Source organism: Bombina bombina, chromosome 8 (genome assembly GCF_027579735.1).
Source record: "Bombina bombina isolate aBomBom1 chromosome 8, aBomBom1.pri, whole genome shotgun sequence".
Classification (NCBI taxonomy): domain Eukaryota; kingdom Metazoa; phylum Chordata; class Amphibia; order Anura; family Bombinatoridae; genus Bombina; species Bombina bombina.
In genome coordinates this window covers 15,435,375-15,456,219 of record NC_069506.1, presented here as the reverse complement: position 1 = coordinate 15,456,219, position 20,845 = coordinate 15,435,375, and the positions used below count along the sequence as shown (strand labels likewise).

The following is a 20,845-nucleotide window of genomic DNA, read 5'->3' as shown; positions in this document are numbered from 1 at the left end:
ATACTCACACATACATGCATATACTCACACATACATGCATATACTCACTCATACACACACACAATCATACATACACAACGACATATTCTCCCTCATACATATACTCACTCATACACACAATCAAACATACATACACATATACTCACTCATACATGCACACACTAGGGTTGCCACATCAGCCATGTTTTCCTGGACACATATGAGTTACACATAAAAATCTTGGGTTGCATAGGACCAATAAGCCACCCTTCCCAACAGATCCACTTCCTGCTCACCTCCACCCACTTCCTCAAACAACTATGCACCCCACATGGTGTGATGTGCTGATTTCCTGTGAGTCCCCACCAGTGTTCCCTCTAAGGCCAGTTTTGTGTGCGGCCCAGCAATGAAACAGTTAATAAGGTAACCACACCCTGCAATTAGCAAACACTGCACAATGCAGATGGCAAGGTATGGTTCTCTTGTTAACTGTTTGACTGCTGGGCTGCACACAAAACTGTTCTTAGAGGAAACACTGGTCCCCACCCAGATCCCCCTGAGATCACCAGCCCCACCTCCTAAACACTCTCTCAGAACTGTTAGGGGGTACAAGATCTGTACTAGGGTTCACATGTGACTAAAATAGGGGACCCATCCAATTTGGGGCAAACACTTTATATGGAAGATTTGTAGAGAGTTAAAATTTACTAAAACTACAGACTGTGGCCTTTGCACCTAATACACTGGGTCAGGTTCTTTTTGTTTTTATTGGGAACATACCTCACATTTATGGGTCATATAGTAATTAAATCACTTTACACCTACTGACCACAGACTATAAACATTTGGATATTTTGATATATTTCAATTCTCCAGGAATGTGCACGTATCTTTAACACTCTATTGCAGCAGTGTTTGCAACAATGTATAACATTGCTAAAAACATTATTAGATTCAATTTTAGTTTAAGCAGCTTTAACAGTGCATAAAAACCCAAAATGTTTTTTTCATGATTCAGAGTGTGCAATTAAAAAAACTTTCTGATTTACTTTTGTTATCAGATTCACTTTGTTTTCTTAGTATTCCTTGTTGAAACGCAGGTAGCTAGGCTGAGGGGTGTGCTTTTAAAGGGACAGTAACCACTTTGTGAATTTTATATAAAATGTTTTAGTTTCTTTTTTTTTTGTCTTTTATAAATGTTATTGAGTTTTATAGAAGAGCATATAAAAGACAAGATATAACATAAATGATATGACATAAAGAAAAATAACAAATTAAATTAAACAATTGTTTACTGAAGTAAACATACGACAACATTTCAAGGTACATACAAGGCATAATCTAATTAGCTGAGAGAGGTATCATTATATTAAGTTTCTTCTATATTATTCTAAATTATATTCTTCCCATATAAATTTGATGGAGTGGTATTGATACATTTAGTAAACTGGAAACCATACTACTTCCTTAGGTAAAGGGATACCTGGTGTCCCCATTCCATTATTTTAGGTATATTGTGGGTTTTCCACAGACGTGGTATTAACTGCCGTGCACTGCAAACATAACGTAGAAGAGTTTTAACCTAAGGAGGCATTTCATGTTAGGTGGCTTATTAATAAGAAGGTCTACGGATCTAGGGGAACACTACTGGAAATAACTGCTCCGATCTCTTTATTAATGTTTTACCAACACTCTTGTTTGATAGGGCATTGCCACCATATGTGTGACAGTGTGCCACTATACCGCATCCTCAATACAAAGGATAGTCGCACCACAAATCTGCAAAAATAATCAGGAGTTTATTGAGCCAGACTGCACAAATCAACAACGTTTCGGACAGATATCCTTAGTTATGTATAGTTAGACAGGCACAGTGCCTGTCTAACTATACATGACTAAGGACATCTGTCCGAAACGTTGTTGATTTGTTTCACCTTAATACTAGTCTGTTTAGTCATAGTGTCCTTTGTCCTATATAGTGTCCTTTGTCTTATAGAGTCCCAGCGGTACAGTGGTGGCTATTCCGGGGTGATCCTTGGGGAGCGGCGGCACTTACAGGGTGTTGTTGGAAAGCCCTCAGTCCCCAGGTGCTACAGTCCAAAAAGCAACCTGATCCATGGCTGGGGACCGGAGCTACGGGTGATCAAACATACACCGGGAAGGCTAAAGGGAAATAGGAGTTATGGGGGGGTCCGGAACCTCCAGTTCCCAAGGGAGCTCCCCTCCGGTAATCACCCCACCTCTTGCCCTCCCTAGGGAGTACCAATCCCCAAAAGAGTGGAGCTCTGGGGTGAAGGGCCACTGGAGCGACCTGGTGAGAATGTCAGTGGCTATGCAGGGAGGCGTGGACGGCCGGTAGTTTCAGGAGCCCGGCCAGACGGAAAGGGGTTAGGCGGTCAGAGATCAGCTTTTCCAGGAGGATGTAAAGTACACAAAATAAACAAAACCAATCGTCTGGGAGATCGCAAAAGCTCTCAAAAGTCCAAATCTGGTGAAAAAGAAGAGGGGCTATGTAGTAGGAGGGGGGGGGAGGTTTAACCTTGGCAGCCTGGTATCTTTGACAACCTGTGCACTAATTTAGTTATAATGAAAACCTGGACTGTTGGGGGTACTTGAGGACTGTGGTTGAGAAACGGTTGGGGGTACTTGAGGACCAACCGTGGTTGAGAAACACTGGTCTAGATGATGTGGTACAAAGTGTGAGAGCAGTGGAACGCTGCGTAATCTGTTGGCGCTTTACAGATAACTGATAATAAAAATACGAGAGCCAGGTATTACACGTGGGAATATTGAGATCAGTCATTTCAGTTTTTTGTTTCCATCTGCTGTTTGCTATAATCATATAACAAGGCACCAACCCCTGAAGTGTCATTATGTCTCCTTATTTATACTGATGTGAAATCAGTGAGTTGGGGTTAATAGAACAGAATAGATGTCAAAGGGGAAGGTAATGAAGAAATCATTGTATTTACCAGAGCATCCCACCTGAATGTTTGTTATAGAGGGTACTCCTGTAGATAGGTTCCTACAAGCCCTGGGTAACCAACAGAATCCCCCTAGATAGACACAATTCAGTATATTCCTTGCTATTCCAATTCCTGCACCAGTCTGTTATTCTAACTAAAAAGGAGGCTTTTCTACAATAGTTGGGGTTAGGGACTCCTAGATCTCCGCTATCTTTCGCTCTGTACATTGTAGCCTTGGAAACACGACGAATCCTTTTCTACAAAATAAAGGAGTTGGTTAGTTTTTATAACTTGGTGATTTAAGAGGTTGGAACTGGAATAGGGAAGACTTGAAAGATATAAAGTACATTTAATAGAATAGACGACATCTTAGTGGCATCAATTCTGCCTAATTAAGATAAATGTCCCCAACTATTCACTTCTAATCGTATCTGTCTTAGGAGAGGCTGATGATTTAGGGATTTCAATTTTAAAATATTGCTTTATTTTACAATATAAAGTGAGATATGGAAAGAACAGCTTAGTTTAATATTTAAAGAGCTTGAATATATATAATTTGACATTCTCTTTTTTCCCTGCAGCTATTAGTGTACACTATGAATCATTTTCTAACCCTCCTTTATCTATGTGTTTACAGGGGTTAAGTCTATAGATTATGCAATAGTGCAATAATAAAATAAACCTATTAGTGCACTAATAAAATAAACCTATTAGTGCACTAATAAAATAAACCTATTAGTGCACTAATAAAATAAACCTATTAGAGCACTAATAAAATAAACATATTAGTGCACTAATAAAATAAACCTATTAGTGCACTAATAAAATAAACCTATTAGAGCACTAATAAAATAAACCTATTAGAGCACTAATAAAATAAACCTATTAGTGCACTAATAAAATAAACATATTAATGCACTAATAAAATAAACCTATTAGTGCACTAATAAAATAAACCTATTAGAGCACTAATAAAATAAACCTATTAGAGCACTAATAAAATAAACCTATTAGTGCACTAATAAAATAAACCTATTAGAGCACTAATAAAATAAACCTATTAGTGCACTAATAAAATAAACCTATTCGAGCAATAATAAAATAAACCTATTAGTACAATAATAAAATAAACCTATTAGAGCAATAATAAAATAAACCTATTAGAGCACTAATAAAATAAACCTATTAGAGCACTAATAAAATAAACTATTAGTGCAATAATAAAATAAACCTATTAGAGCAATAATAAAATAAACCTATTAGAGCAATAATAAAATAAACCTATTAGAGTAATAATAAAATAAACCTATTAGAGTAATAATAAAATAAACCTATTAGAGCACTAATAAAATAAACCTATTAGTGCACTAATAAAATAAACCTATTAGTGCACTAATAAAATAAACCTATTAGTGCACTAATAAAATAAACCTATTAGAGCACTAATAAAATAAACTATTAGTGCAATAATAAAATAAACCTATTAGTGCAATAATAAAATAAACCTATTGGTGCAATAATAAAATAAACCTATTAGAGCAATAATAAAATAAACCTATTAGAGCACTAATAAAATAAACCTATTAGAGCAATAATAAAATAAACCTATTAGAGTAATAATAAAATAAACCTATTAGAGCACTAATAAAATAAACCTATTAGTGCACTAATAAAATAAACCTATTAGTGCACTAATAAAATAAACCTATTAGTGCACTAATAAAATAAACCTATTAGAGCACTAATAAAATAAACCTATTAGAGCAATAATAAAATAAACCTATTAGTGCACTAATAAAATAAACCTATTAGAGCACTAATAAAATAAACCTATTAGAGCAATAATAAAATAAACCTATTAGAGCAATAATAAAATAAACCTATTAGAGCAATAATAAAATAAACCTATTAGAGCAATAATAAAATAAACCTATTAGTGCACTAATAAAATAAACCTATTAGAGCACTAATAAAATAAACCTATTAGTGCACTAATAAAATAAACCTATTAGTGCACTAATAAAATAAACCTATTAGAGCACTAATAAAATAAACCTATTAGTGCACTAATAAAATAAACCTATTAGAGCACTAATAAAATAAACCTATTAGTGCACTAATAAAATAAACCTATTAGTGCACTAATAAAATAAACCTATTAGTGCACTAATAAAATAAACCTATTAGAGCACTAATAAAATAAACCTATTGGTGCAATAATAAAATAAACCTATAATAAAATAAACCTATTAGTGCACTAATAAAATAAACCTATTAGAGTAATAATAAAATAAACCTATTAGAGCACTAATAAAATAAACCTATTAGAGCACTAATAAAATAAACCTATTAGAGCACTAATAAAATAAACCTATTAGAGCACTAATAAAATAAACCTATTGGTGCAATAATAAAATAAACCTATAATAAAATAAATTAGTTACAAGAGGAACAAGTAGGTGCTTATTACACGGTCATTATTCCCTGCACATATTTATGGGGTTTTACAAACATAAAGAACATTAGATGATGTCTGCTCCCTACAGCTCACAGCTGATACTGCAAACAAGGGGTTAATGCGAGTCACATGACAAGGAAGAACCGAGTGAAGTAGAAGCAGCCAATCAGGAGCAGTTTCCATGGTGCTTTCGGTTTAGCCGGAAGAGCCCTGTGAGGTAGAAAGGCTGCAAGTCAGGTGACATTTATATTAATATATTAGTATGGTTTTTAATACGCTGCTACAGTAACAATAGCTCCGCCCACTGTACGAGCTGCCTATTACTAGCCCAGGTGTACAAAAGCTGCTGCTGGAAAGTCTTTACCGTAAAAAGGTTCTGATTGGTTTAGCTGTTTGTAAGTGATGGTTTGTGATTGGATGAATTGTCTTTTTATACAGAGTTGGCATTGCATTTCTTTACAGAGCTGTGATTGGGGGGAATAGCTCTAGTAGCCGAGCAGTGATTGGGTGAGTTTTCCTGCCGCACGCTAGGTAGAATTAAGTTACTGTGATTGGTGGAACTGGTCTGTCACACGGATGAACTGCTATGTGATTGGTAGGTGCAGAGCAGGAGGTGTGTATGAGTGCTGCAGGAGGGTCTCACATGCCATCTCAGCTGTAAGCCCCTCCCCTTTCACAGTAAACTCCTTCCCAGGCACAGAAGTGATAATGTTATTTAATTCTATAACTAATGTGCTAAAGGGAAATAGTGAGATTTGTTCTCTATACTTTATTGCTCATCACATAAATGCAGAAGTAATACAGCTGCACATTCTGCTGAGTAAGCAACAATACAAAGCCTAGGGGTGGTAAACAAGTGGTGGTGAGTGCAGCTTAGCAGAGGGTACAGTGTGTGTTTTTGGTGGGATATGTGGAGTTTACCAGAAGGCACAGTGCATATGTTTGGTATTCAGTGGAATATATAGAACTTACCAGAAGACACAGTGTATATGTTTGGTATTCAGTGGGGTATATAGAACTTACCAGAGGGCACAGTGTATATGTTTGGTATTCAGTGGGATATATAGAACTTACCAGAGGGCACAGTGTATATGTTTGGTATTCAGTGGGATATATAGAGCTTACCAGAAGGCACAGTGCATATGTTTGGTATTCAGTGGGATATATAGAGCTTACCAGAAGGCACAGTGCATATGTTTGGTATTCAGTGGGATATATAGAGCTTACCAGAGGGCACAGTGTATATGTTTGGTATTCAGTGGGATATTTAGAACTTACCAGAGGGCACAGTGTATATGTTTGGTATTCAGTGGGATATATAGAACTTACCAGAGGGCACAGTGTATATGTTTGGTATTCAGTGGGATATATAGAACTTACCCGAGGGCACAGTGTATATGTTTGGTATTCAGTGGGATATATAGAGCTTACCAGAAGGCACAGTGCATATGTTTGGTATTCAGTGGGATATATAGAGCTTACCAGAAGGCACAGTGCATATGTTTGGTATTCAGTGGGATATATAGAACTTACCAGAGGGCACAGTGTATATGTTTGGTATTCAGTGGGATATGTGGAGTTTACCAGAAGGCACAGTGCATATGTTTGGTATTCAGTGGGATATATAGAACTTATCAGAGGGCACAGTGCATATGTTTGGTATTCAGTGGGATATATAGAGCTTACCAGAAGGCACAGTGCATATGTTTGGTATTCAGTGGGATATATAGAGCTTACCAGAAGGCACAGTGCATATGTTTGGTATTCAGTGGGATATATAGAGCTTACCAGAAGGCACAGTGCATATGTTTGGTATTCAGTGGGATATATAGAACTTACCAGAGGGCACAGTGCATATGTTTGGTATTCAGTGGGATATTTAGAGCTTACCAGAAGGCACAGTGCATATGTTTGGTATTCAGTGGGATATATAGAGCTTACCAGAAGGCACAGTGCATATGTTTGGTATTCAGTGGGATATATAGAACTTACCAGAGGGCACAGTGCATATGTTTGGTATTCAGTGGGATATTTAGAGCTTACCAGAAGACACAGTGTATATGTTTGGTATTCAGTGGGATATATAGAGCTTACCAGAAGGCACAGTGTATATGTATGGTATTCAGTGGGATATATAGAGCTTACCAGAAGACACAGTGTATATGTATGGTATTCAGTGGGATATATAGAGCTTACCAGAAGACACAGTGTATATGTTTGGTATTCAGTGGGATATTTAGAGCTTACCAGAAGACACAGTGTATATGTTTGGTATTCAGTGGGATATATAGAACTTACCAGAAGGCACAGTGCATATATTTGGTATTCAGTGGGATATATAGAGTTTACTAGAAGGCACAGTGCATATGTTTGGTATTCAGTGGGATATATAGAGCTTACCAGAAGGCACAGTGCATATGTTTGGTATTCAGTGGGATATATAGAGTTTACTAGAAGGCACAGTGCATATGTTTGGTATTCAGTGGGATATATAGAGTTTACTAGAAGGCACAGTGCATATGTTTGGTATTCAGTGGGATATATAGAGCTTACCAGAAGGCACAGTGCATATGTTTGGTGTTCAGTGGGATATATAGAGCTTACCAGAAGGCACAGTGCATATGTTTGGTATTCAGTGGGATATATAGAGCTTACCAGAAGGCACAGTGCATATGTTTGGTATTCAGTGGGATATATAGAGCTTACCAGAAGGCACAGTGTATATGTTTGGTATTCAGTGGGATATATAGAGCTTGCCAGAAGGCACAGTGCATATGTTTGGTGTTCAGTGGGATATATAGAGCTTACCAGAAGGCACAGTGCATATGTTTGGTGTTCAGTGGGATATATAGAGCTTACCAGAAGGCACAGTGCATATGTTTGGTATTCAGTGGGATATATAGAGCTTACCAGAAGGCACAGTGCATATGTTTGGTATTCAGTGGGATATATAGAGTTTACTAGAAGGCACAGTGCATATGTTTGGTATTCAGTGGGATATATAGAGTTTACCAGAAGGCACAGTGCATATGTTTGGTGTTCAGTGGGATATATAGAGCTTACCAGAAGGCACAGTGCATATGTTTGGTATTCAGTGGGATATATAGAGCTTACCAGAAGGCACAGTGTATATGTTTTGTATTCAGTGGGATATATAGAGCTTACCAGAAGGCACCGTGCATATGTTTGGTGTTCAGTGGGATATATAGAGCTTACCAGAAGGCACCGTGCATATGTTTGGTGTTCAGTGGGATATATAGAGCTTACCAGAAGGCACAGTGCATATGTTTGGTGTTCAGTGGGATATATAGAGCTTACCAGAAGGCACAGTGCATATGTTTGGTATTCAGTGGGATATATAGAGCTTACCAGAAGGCACAGTGCATATGTTTGGTATTCAGTGGGATATATAGAGCTTACCAGAAGGCACAATGCATATGTTTGGTATTCAGTGGGATATATAGAGCTTACCAGAAGACACAGTGTATATGTTTGGTATTCAGTGGGATATATAGAACTTACCAGAAGGCACAGTGTATATGTTTGGTATTCAGTCGATATATAGAACTTACCAGAAGGCACAGTGTATATGTTTGGTATTCAGTGGGATATATAGAACTTACCAGAAGGTACAGTGCATATGTTTGGTGTTCAGTGGGATATATAGAGCTTACCAGAAGGCACAGTGCATATGTTTGGTGTTCAGTGGGATATATAGAGCTTACCAGAAGGCACAGTGCATATGTTTGGTATTCAGTGGGATATATAGAGCTTACCAGAAGGCACTGTGCATATGTTTGGTATTCAGTGGGATATATAGAGCTTACCAGAAGGCACAGTGTATATGTTTGGTATTCAGTGGGATATATAGAACTTACCAGAAGGCACAGTGTATATGTTTGGTGTTCAGTGGGATATATAGAACTTACCAGAAGGCACAGTGTATATGTTTGGTGTTCAGTGGGATATATAGAACTTACCAGAAGGCACAGTGTATATGTTTGGTGTTCAGTGGGATATATAGAACTTACCAGAAGGCACAGTGCATATGTTTGGTGCACAGTGCATATGTTTGGTTTTCAGTGGGATATATAGAACTTACCAGAAGGCAGTGTATATGTTTGGTATTCAGTGGGATATATAGAGCTTACCAGAAGGCACAGTGCATATGTTTGGTATTCAGTGGGATATATAGAGCTTACCAGAAGGCACAGTGCATATGTTTGGTATTCAGTGGGATATATAGAGCTTACCAGAAGGCACAATGCATATGTTTGGTATTCAGTGGGATATATAGAGCTTACCAGAAGACACAGTGTATATGTTTGGTGTTCAGTGGGATATATAGAGCTTACCAGAAGGCACAGTGTATATGTTTGGTATTCAGTCGATATATAGAACTTACCAGAAGGCACAGTGTATATGTTTGGTATTCAGTGGGATATATAGAGCTTACCAGAAGGCACAGTGTATATGTTTGGTATTCAGTCGATATATAGAACTTACCAGAAGGCACAGTGTATATGTTTGGTATTCAGTGGGATATATAGAGCTTACCAGAAGGCACAGTGCATATGTTTGGTATTCAGTGGGATATATAGAGCTTACCAGAAGGCACAGTGCATATGTTTGGTATTCAGTGGGATATATAGAGCTTACCAGAAGGCACAGTGCATATGTTTGGTATTCAGTGGGATATATAGAGCTTACCAGAAGGCACAGTGCATATGTTTGGTATTCAGTGGGATATATAGAGCTTACCAGAAGGCACTGTGCATATGTTTGGTATTCAGTGGGATATATAGAGCTTACCAGAAGGCACAGTGCATATGTTTGGTATTCAGTGGGATATATAGAGCTTACCAGAGGTTAGTGTATATGTTTCCTATTCAGTGGGATATGTGGAGCTTACCAGAAGGTACAGTGTATATGTTTGGTATACAATGTGACATATATAGTACTTGAGTGCTGTTTTATAGAACGGTAGAAGAATGATTCATTTATTAACCATTCAAATATCAAAATGCAACATTCATCTATCCCTAGAGCGGAGCCACATGTTGACACCACACAGGTGTTTACCTTTATATATAACACCTGTTAACAGTAATGGGTGCAGCTGTCACTAATGATCCAGGAGTAAGAAACTGCTTCACATTCACAGCCTCTAACCCACTGGTTTACAAACCTGTCCCCAGGCCTCCCTAACAGGGCACATTTTAAGGATATCTGAACTGGAGCACAGGTGAAATAATCATGGTTATTTTACTTGCTCTCATCCAAGGTAATCGTGGAAACCTGGCCTGATGGGGAGGTCTGAGGACAGGTTTGTAAACCAGTGCTGTATACTGACTCTAACACATTCTGCTGCACTTTTCTAAACCTCTTTTGCTCACTGTCACTTCTGTTTTAACCTTTTATATGTCACACCTTCTGATGTGCACGTGGCCTACTGACATATGTTGGCAGGTTCACTACTGTATATGTCACACCTTCTGATGTGCACGTGGCCTACTGACATATGTTGGCAGGTTCACTACTGTATATGTCACACCTTCTGATGTGCACGTGGCCTACTGACATATGTTGGCAGGTTCACTACTGTATATGTCACACCTTCTGATGTGCACGTGGCCTACTGACATATGTTGGCAGGTTCACTACTGTATATGTCACACCTTCTGACGTGCACGTGGCCTACTGACATATGTTGGCAGGTTCACTACTGTATATGTCACACCTTCTGATGTGCACGTGGCCTACTGACATATGTTGGCAGGTTCACTACTGCATATGTCACCATCTGACGTGCACGTGGCCTACTGACATATGTTGGCAGGTTCACTACTGTATATGTCACACCTTCTGATGTGCACGTGGCCTACTGACATATGTTGGCAGGTTCACTACTGCATATGTCACCATCTGACGTGCACGTGGCCTACTGACATATGTTGGCAGGTTCACTACTGTATATGTCACCATCTGACGTGCACGTGGCCTACTGACATATGTTGGCAGGTTCACTACTGTATATGTCACCATCTGACGTGCACGTGGCCTACTGACATATGTTGGCAGGTTCACTACTGTATATGTCACACCAGCTGACGTGCACGTGGCCTACTGACATATGTTGGCAGGTTCACTACTGTATATGTCACCATCTGACGTGCACGTGGCCTACTGACATATGTTGGCAGGTTCACTACTGTATATGTCACACCAGCTGACGTGCACGTGGCCTACTGACATATGTTGGCAGGTTCACTACTGTATATGTCACCATCTGACGTGCACGTGGCCTACTGACATATGTTGGCAGGTTCACTACTGTATATGTCACCATCTGACGTGCACGTGGCCTACTGACATATGTTGGCAGGTTCACTACTGTATATGTCACACCAGCTGACGTGCACGTGGCCTACTGACATATGTTGGCAGGTTCACTACTGTATATGTCACCATCTGACGTGCACGTGGCCTACTGACATATGTTGGCAGGTTCACTACTGTATATGTCACACCAGCTGACGTGCACGTGGCCTACTGACATATGTTGGCAGGTTCACTACTGTATATGTCACCATCTGACGTGCACGTGGCCTACTGACATATGTTGGCAGGTTCACTACTGTATATGTCACCATCTGACGTGCACGTGGCCTACTGACATATGTTGGCAGGTTCACTACTGTATATGTCACCATCTGACGTGCACGTGGCCTACTGACATATGTTGGCAGGTTCACTACTGTGCATTCTTGTTTTATTTTCTTGCCATTATTCCTACTGATGTTTAAACCCAGTAAGATGTCTTGTTACGTTTCTATGGTAACAATTTGCTTAACATATATCAGCTGGTTCATTGACTTCTGTGCCGTGACCCGGTTACGATGGGTGGGGACACTATTAGCTGTCACACAAGTTAATCAGAAGACTTGCTCCTTTGTGACTTGTACCAGCTGTTATTACCTTTTATTAGGCGGCAGCCGTGGCAAATAGCAGTTTGGGTCTTGGCTTAAAGGGATGGTAAAGTAAAATTTAAACTATTTTCACACACAGTGTTATTTTAAACAACCTTCATATTTACTTCTGTTATTAAATTTGCTTTGTTCTTTTTGTATCCTTTGACGTGTAAACTAGTGTTCCATCTAAGGGCAGTTTTGTGAGCGGCCCAGCAGTGAAACAGTTAATAAGGGAACCACACCTCTGCATTGTGTAGTGTTTGCTATATTCTCTAACTGTTTCACTGCTGGTCCGTGCACAAAACTGGCCTTAGACTCTGGGGCCAGGAATCTTGGGCCGCAGATGTTTTGGAACTACATTTCCCATGATGCTCAGACAGACTAAAGAGTATCTCAGCATCATGGGAAATGTAGTTCGAAAACATCTGGGGGCCCAAGTTTGCTGACCCCCGTAAACCTAGGCAGACTCCTAATAACCACACAGAAGTCAACACAATATTATTTATATCATATGGTACACATGAACTAGCTCTGTCTAGCTGTAAAAACCTGTCAAAATGCACTGAGATAAGAGGCGGCCTTCAAGGGCGTAGAAATTAGCATATGAACCTACCTAGGTTTAGCTTTCAACAAACAATACCTAGCGAACAAAGCAAATTTGATTATAAAAGTAAATTGGAAAGTCGTTTAAAATTGCTGCTCTTGGATGTCTTTAGCAAAATTTGGCTTAACAGGATACTTTACGGACTCCCTTAAAGGGACATGAAACCCAATTTTTTTTTTCTTTCATGATTCAGATAGAGAATACAATTTTAAACAACTTTCTAATTTACTTCTATTACCTAATTTGTTTCATTCTCTTGGTATCATTTGTTGAATGAGCAGCAATGCACTTATGGTTTCTAACAGAACACATGGGTGAGCCAATCACAATCGATATATATATATATATATATATATATATATATATATATATATATGTATAGCCACCAATCAACAGCTAGAGTGTAGGTTCTCTGCTGCTCTTGAGCTTGCCTAGCTAAACCTTTCAGCAAAGTATAAGAGAAGGAAGCAAATTAAATAGAAGTAAATTGGAAAGTTGTTTAAAATTGTATTCTCTATCTGAGTCATGAGAGAATTTTTGGGGGTTTCAAGTCCCTTTTAGAGATTATACAGTGCTCCTAGGGCGTCTTTGATAATTAATGGTGGGCTTTTCCCCTTCATTCGGGCTGCAGAGGGGTACAAGGCAGGGGTTATCCTCTTTCCCCTTTGTTGTTTGACTTAGCCATAGAGCCTTTGGCATGCCACATTCAACAGAATTGTGAAGGTTTGGATCTGTTTGACAATCCTCAACACTTGTCACTGTATGCAGATGACTTACTACTATTCGTAGGCAATCCCAATACTAATTTTAAGAATCTTCTAAACATAATTAATAATTTCGGTACCTTTTCAGGCTATAAAATTAATATTGATAAATCTGAGGTTACGTGGTTACAAAACACCATACTTGTAGACACGGGACTTAAAATTATGGATGGCTCATTTAAATATTTAGGTATTCATATACATGTAAACCCCAACAAACTCTACCACCTTAATCTTAGAGGTACTGTTAAAAACATAAAACTATCAGGCTGGGATACACTACCCCTTTCCCTCTCTGGCAGAATTCATCTGTTTAAGATGGTTGCGCTGCCCAAACTCCTCAACCCTCTGCAGATGTTGCCGCGCCACCTCACCCAACGGGATAATAACTCTTTACAATCTGCTCTAGGGAGGCTCATATGGAGAGGGAAAAAACACAGGATAGGGAAAACAAAAAAAAATGTAACAATGCCGCTATGTAAAGGGGGGCTTCACCTCCCTAAAATCTCGTTGTACAATTGGGCCACGCTAACAAAATTAATACTAGACTGGCTAGTTGGAAATGGTCGTTTCACTTCCCTTGAGATAGAAGCAAGCTTCATTAAACCAATACATATAGCTTTCCTCCCCCCATGCCGACATTACATCTCTACCACCGTCTATACAAAACCACATTTTATACAAAGATCCTCTGAGAGCTTGGGCCAAATTATGCAGACTATGGGGAGTAAAACAAATCGGCAAGTAAGTACTTACCGATCCAAGGCAACTTACAATTCCTTCCAGGTTATACTACGGAGACATTCAAATTATGGCAATCACAGCATCTCACTTTATATAACTATGCTGAAAACGGACGGTTTGTTGTCTGGCGAACCTACTAATAGTGACAAACTTTGTATGCTGGCAAAACAAGGCTCTTACAAAATCACAAACACGTATAACCTTATTCTTCAGCATTTTGAAGACTGTGCTATGCAGAGGATTTTTTCAAAATGGAATAATTGTGTAAATCGGACTGTTGATGAGGATATCATCAGTGCTAGTTTTCACAAAGCGCTTTCTGTGACTCGGCAAACCTAAGAGAATCTCATATGAAAACGTTGCGACAAGCTTACATAACTCCAGGTCTCCGTTCTAAATGGGTACCTGGTGCTCAAAATATTTGTAATAAATGCAGTCATGCTTCTCCAGACTGGATCCACTTGTTATGGGACTGTCCCAAATCGAAAAGTTTTTTGGGGGGAAATTTCTCACTGGTTGACAAGAGACCAAAGCTGAGCTTCGTCTCTCGGCTCAACATATAATATTTTTATACCATATGACAAGAATCTTGCTTATATCTTTATATCTTTAGTTATTATGTTAGCAAAACAATTCATCTTGGCAGGATGGGCAAATAACAAAACACCCCCTTTTCAACAGTTACTTAGAAACATACATACCCAGATGCTGGTTGAACAAGCAGACACGAAAGAAGACCAAGAAAAGCGAATTAAACGCTTTCTTCATAAATGGGAGGCTTATCTTATGAACCTACTAATTACTGTTAGAAACAGTGTCATTTACTCATTTAGAAATAGTCTATATGTTTTAAATGAAAACCTGAAAGGTAAATGGTCTATCTCTGATGATCAATCCTAACTATATTTCAGAGGCATGTGCGCATTTTGCTGAGCGGGCTCGCCCCCCCCCCCCCCTCGCCCCTTTCCATTTTTGCCTTTTTTTTTGTACAGTTGTCGGTCTGTGGGGGTGATCTGGGGGCACTCTATGTAAGTGATTCTAAATTTTTTTTTTTTTTTTTTGAATTATATGTAAGTATGTTTTTGTTTTGTTTTTTTAAAAAAGAAAGGTTGATCATGGCCTCTACATGGCAAATACTTGTATGCCTAGTCTTAAAGGGACACTGTGCCCAATTTTTTTTCTATCGTGAGTCAGACAGAGCATGCAATTTTAAGCAACTTTCTAATTTACTCCTGTTATCAAATTCTTTTCATTCTCTTGGTATCTTTATTTGAAATGCAAGAATGTAAGTTTAGATGCCGGCTCATTTTTGGTGAACACACTGGCCCCAATTTATCAAAGGTGTTGCGGACCTGATCCGACACTGCGGATCAGGTCTGCAAGACCTCGCTAAATGCAGAGAGCAATACGCTCTCCGCATTTAGGCAGAGCAATGTATGAATTGCTTTGTTGTGAAGGAAGGGTTAAATCTTTTACTAAATGTAAAGGTAAGTTATATACCAGGCATATGGGCTCGGTGCAATGACCTGTATAAAGTCGGCACACACATGCTGGAGATTGTCACCTAAGTTACTCAACAGCTTCTTTGTGACCTTTGCCATCCTAGCTTATCTTTAGAAAATATTTACAAAAACAGTTTATAGTTTAGTCAAAGGCTTTTGTTCTTTGGTAGTTAAACTGTGTGTAGTGTTTTATATTTTAAAATCTCCTTTTTGGCTGTGGGTGCAGATCTCATACAATGGTGTATGCACAAATATCATCAAACACAACACTGCACATGGTGTGTACATAAAATGTGTTGTATGTTTACCTAATATTTATATTTATTGGTTTATGTTGAATCAGCTTGCGCTGGTGTCTGTGCATAGAATGTATCGATTGCACATTATTTATATCTCGTTGTGCTGGTGTCTGTGCATACAATGTATCGATTGCACCTTATTTATATCTCATTGTGCTGGTGTCTGTGCATACAATGTATAGACTGTTTTGTCGGTTTGGGACTGGCATCTTGTTTAGATCTCATTGTGCTGGTGTCTGTGCATACAATGTATAGACTGTTTTGTCAGTTTGGGTCTGGGCATCTTGTTTAGATCTCATTGTGCTGGTGTCTGTGCATACAATGTATAGACTGTTTTGTCGGTTTGGGGCTGGGCACCTTGTTTAGATCTCATTGTGCTGGTGTCTGTGCATACAATGTATAGACTGTTTTGTCGGTTTGGGACTGGCATCTTGTTTAGATCTCATTGTGCTGGTGTCTGTGCATACAATGTATAAACTGTTTTGTCGGTTTGGGACTGACACCTTGTTTAGATCTCATTGTGCTGGTGTCTGTGCATACAATGTATAGACTGTTTTGTCGGTTTGGGACTGGGCACCTTGTTTATCTCATTGTGCTGGTGTCTGTGCATACAATGTATAGACTGTTTGTTTTGTCGGTTTGGGACTGGGCACCTTGTTTATCTCATTGTGTTGGTGTCTGTGCATACAATGTATAGACTGTTTTGTCGGTTTGGGACTGGGCATCTTGTTTAGATCTCATTGTGCTGGTGTCTGTGCATACAATGTATAGACTGTTTTGTCGGTTTGGGACTGGCATCTTGTTTAGATCTCATTGTGCTGGTGTCTGTGCATACAATGTATAGACTGTTTTGTCGGTTTGGGTCTGGGCATCTTGTTTAGATCTCATTGTGCTGGTGTCTGTGCATACAAGGTATAGACTGTTTTGTCGGTTTGGGAGTGGCACCTTGTTTAGAACTCATTGTGCTGGTGTCTGTGCATACAATGTATAGACTGTTTTGTCGGTTTGGGACTGGGCACCTTGTTTAGATCTCATTGTGCTGGTGTCTGTGCATACAATGTATAGACTGTTTTGTCGGTTTGGGACTGACACCTTGTTTAGATCTCATTGTGCTGGTGTCTGTGCATACAATGTATAGACTGTTTTGTCGGTTTGGGACTGACACCTTGTTTAGATCTCATTGTGCTGGTGTCTGTGCATACAATGTATAGACTGTTTTGTCAGTTTGGGACTGACACCTTGTTTAGATCTCATTGTGCTGGTGTCTGTGCATACAATGTATAGACTGTTTTGTCGGTTTGGGACTGACACCTTGTTTAGATCTCATTGTGCTGGTGTCTGTGCATACAATGTATAGACTGTTTTGTCAGTTTGGGACTGGGCACCTTGTTTAGATCTCATTGTGCTGGTGTCTGTGCATACAATGTATAGACTGTTTTGTCAGTTTGGGACTGACATCTTGTTTAGATCTCATTGTGCTGGTGTCTGTGCATACAATGTATAGACTGTTTTGTCGGTTTGGGACTGACACCTTGTTTAGATCTCATTGTGCTGGTGTCTGTGCATACAATGTATAGACTGTTTTGTCGGTTTGGGACTGACACCTTGTTTATCTCATTGTGCTGGTGTCTGTGCATACAATGTATAGACTGTTTGTTTTGTCGGTTTGGGACTGGGCACCTTGTTTATCTCATTGTGCTGGTGTCTGTGCATACAATGTATAGACTGTTTTGTCAGTTTGGGACTGACACCTTGTTTAGATCTCATTGTGCTGGTGTCTGTGCATACAATGTATAGACTGTTTTGTCGGTTTGGGACTGACACCTTGTTTAGATCTCATTGTGCTGGTGTCTGTGCATACAATGTATAGACTGTTTTGTCGGTTTGGGACTGGGCACCTTGTTTAGATCTCATTGTGCTGGTGTCTGTGCATACAATGTATAGACTGTTTTGTCAGTTTGGGACTGACATCTTGTTTAGATCTCATTGTGCTGGTGTCTGTGCATACAATGTATAGACTGTTTTGTCAGTTTGGGACTGACACCTTGTTTAGATCTCATTGTGCTGGTGTCTGTGCATACAATGTATAGACTGTTTTGTCGGTTTGGGACTGACACCTTGTTTATCTCATTGTGCTGGTGTCTGTGCATACAATGTATAGACTGTTTGTTTTGTTGGTTTGGGACTGGGCATCTTGTTTAGATCTCATTGTGCTGGTGTCTGTGCATACAATGTATAGACTGTTTTGTCGGTTTGGGACTGGGCATCTTGTTTAGATCTCATTGTGCTGGTGTCTGTGCATACAATGTATAGACTGTTTTGTCAGTTTGGGACTGACACCTTGTTTAGATCTCATTGTGCTGGTGTCTGTGCATACAATGTATAGACTGTTTTGTCAGTTTGGGACTGACACCTTGTTTAGATCTCATTGTGCTGGTGTCTGTGCATACAATGTATAGACTGTTTTGTCGGTTTGGGACTGACACCTTGTTTAGATCTCATTGTGCTGGTGTCTGTGCATACAATGTATAGACTGTTTTGTCGGTTTGGGACTGACACCTTGTTTAGATCTCATTGTGCTGGTGTCTGTGCATACAAGGTATAGACTGTTTTGTCGGTTTGGGACTGGGCATCTTGTTTAGATCTCATTGTGCTGGTGTCTGTGCATACAATGTATAGACTGTTTTGTCAGTTTGGGACTGACACCTTGTTTAGATCTCATTGTGCTGGTGTCTGTGCATACAATGTATAGACTGTTTTGTCGGTTTCGGTCTGGGCATCTTGCTTATATCTTGTTGCACTGTTTTCCTGTTCTATGTTTCTTACAATGTTAGAGAAATAACATCAGTATCAGCATTTTTAATCTGACATCTTCCTGACAGCAGAACTAGCTATGAAGTAATAGCTGATACAGTATTTGTTGTGGTTTGACAGATTTATTTAAAACCTCAGATCCAGACAGAATACTGAGTCAGTCACGCAGTACCTTATGAGCCATCATAGTTGCCAACAGTCCCTGATTTCCAGGGACAGTCCCTGGATTTTATTGCATGTCCCTGGATTTACTTTGTCCCTGGAAATGTCCCTGAAAATCTCCTTTGCACAACATTTGTTGTTTGCATATATATATATATATATAACATATACAGATAGATAGATTATAAATATATATAGTGTATTATTTAAATATAAATCATTCCTAATGGAATATTGTTATTATTATTGAATGGGTTCACATATTATTTGTCTTTCTAATTTTGATGCTGTGTTGTAAAAATAACCATATGCCCAGAATGTGTTCCAGAGACTGGGTAGGTGTAAGAGCTTGGTGCTGTAATCTGTATAATAAACTATGGATAAGTCTAAGTTATACTATTACTTTCAATTGGGTGTGTTTTGATTGCAGAACTGAGTGGGCGGAGCAGTTGAACAGTAGGTCGTCAATACTCCAGTAACCCGCTTGTTTGCTCTGCTGCAAAGTGTCCCTGGAATTTTTTTTGAAATGTTGGCAACTATGAGCCATGGTATAATTTAACACAGGACTGTATATAGGGGAACCTAAAATGGTTGGAGCCACAACTAGAATTTTGCTAGTCAAGACTCTCCTTTAGGAATTTGTCAAGTCTTGTGCTATGTATATACAAAAGGAATGAATATCTGCCTTCAAAATAAATATATTTTAAGCATTTAAAAATTGTCAGCAAATAAGCAGGACTTTGCAAACCAGAATAGTCCAGGGTTAAACCCCTTAAACGGAAATGAAACCCAAAACATGTATTTCATGATTCAGATAGACCATGTAGTTTCAAATAACTTTCCAATTTACTTAAATGTACTTTGTTCTCTTGGCATCCTTTGTTAAAAAGCATACCTAGGTAAGCTTGAAGCAGCAACACACTACTGGGAGGTAGCTGCTGATTGGTGGATACACACTTATGTCTCTTGTCTTTGTCTCATCATATGTGCTCAGCTAGCTCCCAGTAGTGCATTGCTGTTCCTTCAAAAAAGGATACCAAGAGAATGAAGCACATCTGATAATAGAAGTAAATTGGAAAGTTGTTAAAAATTGTATGTTCCATCGGAATCATGAAAGGAAAAATTTGGGTTTCATGTCCCTTTAAAACCCTGATGCAATTTTGTGTTTCTGGTCTGTTTGCTGTTTCCAATCAGGGCAAGATGAAAATAACAAAGCGCTTAACTTTTTTCAAACTAATTTTTTTTTAAATTATTTTTTTTTTTTGCTGGAGCTTAAATATGCCTGGGCCAAGCTTGGTGTTGCCGGCTTTTCCTACAGTTCTGCAGCAATCCATAAAGAATATTCAGATTTCAGAATGAAGACCATATTGTACATTAATAGGAAATAGCATTAGTGAGAACTATCTATTGGCCAATGTGCTTCATAACTGCCAGCCAATAAGCTTTAGCGAGAACTACTTGTCAGAGTATTTGCAGGAAGTACCTATTACCCAATATGCATTAGCGGTAAGTACCCGTTGGCCAATAAGCATTCACACTGACTACTTTTTAACCAATGATCATTTGCAGGAAAAACTTGGCA

At 38.8% G+C, this 20,845-nt stretch overlaps 1 protein-coding gene across 2 annotated transcripts in view; it reads left to right on the top strand.

Moving 5' to 3' along the window:
• Positions 1–5,585: 5,585 nt before the first annotated feature.
• The window catches only part of H6PD (hexose-6-phosphate dehydrogenase/glucose 1-dehydrogenase), a 30,647-nt gene continuing 15,387 nt past the window's right edge, over positions 5,586–20,845 (top strand). The window contains exon 1 of one of the 2 annotated variants that reach the window (XM_053690134.1): positions 5,586–5,640. The gene's annotated coding sequence lies outside the window, so the exon portion shown is untranslated. The remainder of the gene's footprint in view (positions 5,641–20,845) is intronic. The other variant, XM_053690135.1, reaches the window with a different exon arrangement.